At 55.1% G+C, this 5,055-nt stretch overlaps 1 long non-coding RNA gene across 1 annotated transcript; it reads right to left on the bottom strand.

Annotated features, from left to right (window-relative positions):
- Positions 1-1,265: 1,265 nt before the first annotated feature.
- On the bottom strand, positions 1,266-3,495 carry LOC141574005 (uncharacterized). Its single transcript, XR_012500500.1, has 2 exons — positions 3,388-3,495; positions 1,266-1,792 (listed from the first exon to the last, which is right to left on the bottom strand). It is a non-coding gene; the product is annotated as an uncharacterized LOC141574005 (long non-coding RNA).
- Between the last annotated feature and the right edge of the window lie 1,560 nt (positions 3,496-5,055).

The raw sequence follows: 5,055 nt of genomic DNA, 5'->3' as shown, positions 1-5,055 counted from the left end.
AATACGTGAAGATAATTTGTTTATGGGGGTCCTGGTCCCACATGTATCAAGCATGGCATGGGGAGTGTTTCTAGAAGAAAAGTCTGAGATCAAGTTTACTGTCCCTTCTCTCAGAATGGGAAGCGAATCTGACAGTCCCCGGGCTTCTGAGAGAACGACACTCCTGGATGTTAAATTGCATAGTGTCACCGTTAGTGATTTACTCCAGTAAGAACACCATCTCTCTTACAAGATGCCGACACTGTGTGTTAACCACGCTTCCCTGACCTAGGCACAGAACCAGACCCCAGCAGTGAGAGACTCCGCCGAGTGCTGGGAGCTGGACAATGTCACCCGGCATCCCCAAGGGCATCATCAGAGAGCTGGGGCATCGGCCACATGAAAGAACCATGATTCCTGGGGCCCTGGGTGTCCTGGCCAGAAGAGGGCGAGGCCAAGAGGCAGCTCCGTTTCCAGGCAGTCGGAGAGGCAAAAACAGACTCTTTCTGCCCCGTGCCTCACACCGTCCACCTTGTGTGCTACTGACATTTGTCCCCCATTCAGTTCAGCACTGCTAGACAGGATGGTGGCTCTGCAGGACAGCCCTCCCCGTAGCTGGGGACAGAGGAAAGGGAAGGCCCTTGGGGACAAGGGTCAGCACCCTCAGCCTCTCCCTGTTCTCTACCAGGGGTCCCCACGTGCATCTATTTTAATTCAGTCTCCATTTTGCAGATGCAGAAACAGAGACCCAGAGGGGGCCAGAGCCCGCCCAAGATTGTGCTCAGGTCAGGAAGGAGCTGACCTCTAAGCTAATGCCCTGCCATCATCCCACACTCCCTCACTCAGAGGTCCATCTCCTTGGGAGGATGGAAAACAACTTCTCGGAAAATAAAACCCATGGAGACTTCAAAACTTGCGAGGGGACAGAAAAGAGACAGGGTCATTTAAGAGACAACCAGGGACTTCCAACTGCATTCCAAGAACCCCTGGATTCCTTAAAGGGGCTTCTGATGCTGTGACTCAGGGCCACAGTTCCCACCCTTCCTCACCCCCACTCTGATCACACCAGAAGTTCGCAGTCCCCATCTGTTCTATATTTTGAGTTCCCACATTAAGTTTCATGTAAAGAATTGATATCTGACAGGCAAGCTTGGGAAGATAAAGAGACGGCGGTGCAGTCGAGGGACCACGCTCAGCACTGAGAAGGCAGGAACAGCCACAGACCCAACAGTGCGGGCGGGTCTCGGACACACTACACTGGATGGAAGGAGCCAGACTCACAGGGCTGTTTGTCCTGTGATTCCATTTATGTGACCTTCCAGAAAAGATAAAGTGACAGAGACAGAAAACAGACTCCCAGGAGCTGAAGGAAGGCTTGACTTAAAGGGTTGCAGGGTTTGGGGTTCGTGGGAATGTTCCGTGTCCTGATAGCGGTGGAGGTCACATGGCTATGAGCACGTGTCAGAACCCAGACCTCCACACTGCGAAGCGTGGATCCACCGAACATGAATTATACGTCAGTAACCTTGACTTTAAAAAGAACCTTGGAGATCACTGGTCAAGAAAACTTTCATTCTAAGGCCTTCACAAACAATTAAGAAACGAAGCAAAAGACAGCAGCCTCTAAGTTTGAAGGGTGAGAAAGGCGCTGCGGCCACGGACGTCTTCAGCCCATAGGCAATCAGCTAGTCGCTTTAGCTCATCTCTTAAACTCTGAATTTTCGTGTCTAGAATTCTCCAAATAGCACTCTGGAGAAGCTGGAACTCAGCAGGCTAGATGTGGCAGGCCGCACGTCCAGAATGGCAGGAGATACTGTGAACAATAAATAACATAATAAAAGGCTGTACGGCAGGCCGCTGGCTTTTAGGGTGACTTGCTACACGGCAACGGATAATTGGAGCACCAGGTCACAGCATCTCTGCAGCCAGCCCAGCTCCCTGCATCCTAGATCTGCCGCCTTCGTTCTGCCCACTTCCTGAATCAGGCCGGTAGGTCTGAGGCTCCGCACACGGCCTGGAAAGAACATCTACATGCACCGCGCGACACAGCAGCGGGACCCAGCTCCTCTCTGGTCCCTGGCACACAATAGCTGCTCAGTAAACACGCGGCCCAGAAGGGAAGAGACTCCAGGCCCATTCTAGGAGCTGACCTGATGGCAAACAAGACGCGGTTCCTGCTCCACAGAGACGGCTCTTTAGGGAAGAGACTGCAATAAGATGAGTTTAGACACTAAGGGCACCAACGAAAATGAATGGGCCGTGTGACAGGACAGGACAGGTGTGGTGTGGAGGTCACGAAGCCCTCTCTGAGCTGACACCTGAAGGATGAAAAGGTGCCAGCTTTGGTCAGGTGGGGAGCTGTGTTCCCAACAGGGGACGGCCCCCCTACACGCACACACACGCGCACGCGTGCGCGTGTACACACACTTTTAAAAATGGAAAAAGATGACTGAGGTTAGAACAAGCCTCGCTTATTCTAGAGTAAGGCCGATAATACAAACAGTAAGTGACTGCTTGAAACAAAGGGCAGGAGTCCAGCTTTGCCACTAATTCCCCACGTGAACTTGAGGGTCATTTCTCTCTGGGCCTCCGTCCTTTTTGCTGTAAATTAAGGGAGCTGGCTGGAATGGGGGGGGTTGCTAACACCACTCACACCGCCCAGGAGAGCAGACTATGCGCACCTCTCCCCAGTTCCACGGTCAGCGATGTCACGTGGGCGGGTTGAAATGGGCGCTGAGGGACGATTTACACCACGGACTTGGGCAAACCCTGCACATCAGTCCTCCCGCCCGCCCCCACCAAGAGCGGGTTGTTAAATAGCGTCAGCACGCCACCGGACTAGGTGGGTGCTTCTCCCGCTCTTGCTGCCGGCTCCCGCTGGCAGAGGAGAGCCTACCACCACCCCGGAGGCCCAGGAACTCAGCAAGAATCTTCCCTGAAATCTCCTATTGTTATTTTTAAATTCACAATTTTCTATCCTATGCCTTAATGTATCTGTGCTTGTTTCCTCACAAGCTCAAAAATATAAAATTTTACTTTCCTAACTTCAGGGAGATGCATGTTGTTAATCCTGTGGGTTTGTTAACTTCACACACACACACACACACACACACACAGAGCTGCTCCTCCTGGTTGAGTGTCGCCCTGTGGTCACGGTGAGCATCACTCAGTCCCTCCAGGTGTGAGGTCTCCGCTGCACCCTTCATCCCTTTCTCTCTCTCCCTTTTCTCCTTTCCTTCCAAACCCCAGGCCCTGGGCTTGCACTTGGGCCCTGGGGGCAGTAAACCAGCCCTGCTAGCCCACTGGTGAGTGCCTGCGTGCTCTGCGGCTCAGGACAGAAGCGGTTGGGGTCCCCCCCCCCCCCGACGGTGGCCGTGGCGCCCAGGCCTGGCCAGCTGACACGCTCACCCTCTCGTGACAGAGCGGCCGCCCGGCTCCTTGCATGTGGCCCCACGGATGCTGCTGGCCCCGCAGGGTGCCCCCCGCAGACAGGAAAGAAGGACAGCTTCCTTTTCCTCCTCCCGCCCATCTGGAAGTGGGCGGGCTTAGCGCCTCACGCTGGAGCTGAGATCGGCCTCCTGCGTCCCAGACTCGAGGCTGCCGCCAGCTGCCTGGCTGACCTTGGACGTGTGGAGATGCTTTGTCTGCGCCTCCTTCTCCGCCGTCTGCCGCCTCTCACCTCGCCGCCAGGACGGCTGCGTGGACGTCCGGGGCAGCCTCGCAAAGCAGACGGTAGTTCAAAACACAGAGCTGGGCACCGGGGCTGAGCAAGGTTCCCTATCACTGAGGGAGGGGCAGAGACCCCGCCTTGGCGGATGCCAGCCCCGGGGTGCTAGAACATTCATCACGGAAAATTCCAGAAAAAGTTTTACAAAGCAAGGCCATCCCCTACAGGGAACGAGTGATTCCTGCAGAGGGGAGGGGAGGAGCAGAGTGCAACGGGAATGGGGGGGCGGGGGACAGCGGAACATTGAAGTGACTCTGTCCTCTCTTCTTCTCAAACCTTCTCAAAGCCACACATGCCATCTCCACCTCCCGTCTGCATCCTTTCCTCAGCCCTCAGGACCACCTCCCTCACCATTCCACCAAATTGGCACCAAGGATGTCACCTCTTCACTGCACATTCAATCACCATGCTCCAGAACCATGTCACCACCCAGGTCATCCTGTTTGGACAACTCTTTGATCTCCGTCACTTAAACTCTCTGCCTCATGGGGTCTCAGTTGGGTTTAACCAAAGGAGAGCCCAGGGCCAGGACTTGGGTGCACATAGATCGTTCGGGAAGAAGCAGGGGTGAGATGCAGAGGAGTGAGCCAAGGAAAGAGCACATGTTACCGGACTAAAGCTGCAGGCCCCTGGAGCTCACTCCCTCCTGCACCTTCCAAGGACCCTGCAGAACGCACCCCCGGATTACCTCTGCCAAGGACAGAAGGCTGGGGCACGTGCTGTGCTCCCGGCCCCCAGTGGCCACTTCCCAGGGGTGTGAAATCCCTGAAGCAGGAGAACAGAGCGCCGTGCTGGGTGCTTGTGGTGCGGGGCCATCCACGTGCGCACAAGCATCCACGCTGTGGGCTGAGGGGTGACGCAGAAGACACCAGCACGTCTCCTAGACTTGGCCTCCCTGACACTCGCCCCTGTGGCCCTCCTCCTACCCTGAGCCATGACTCTCCACCTGTTTCCAGGCCTTCTTCTCCGAGCCCTGCCCCTCGCAGGCCCCTTAACCCACCACGTTCCCACTGGCAGCCGCCTCTTGTGCGGCCCCATCCCATGCCCTTGGCTTGTCTCCATCACTGCACTAAGCACGTTGTGTTAACACTTTACTGTTTATGTTTCTTCCTCCCCAAAGAAACTTCTTAAAAGTAGGGACAGGGCTTCCTCCGGTGGCCTGTACCTAACCCAGCACTGGGCACCTAGCAGGGACCCAAGAAGGAGAAGCCCCTCTCTCCTTCACCGTAAAAAGCCCACCAATGGAAATGTTACAGAATCTGTTTTCCTGGTTCTTAATATCCAACAGAAGGGCTACTTGCTAGTTTGTATTTTCCCTGTTTCTGGAAAAGGCAGGGTCCTGGGATGCT

Source organism: Camelus bactrianus, chromosome 19, assembly GCF_048773025.1.
Source record: "Camelus bactrianus isolate YW-2024 breed Bactrian camel chromosome 19, ASM4877302v1, whole genome shotgun sequence".
Lineage (NCBI taxonomy): Eukaryota > Metazoa > Chordata > Mammalia > Artiodactyla > Camelidae > Camelus > Camelus bactrianus.
This window is presented reverse-complemented; position numbering and strand designations above follow the sequence as displayed.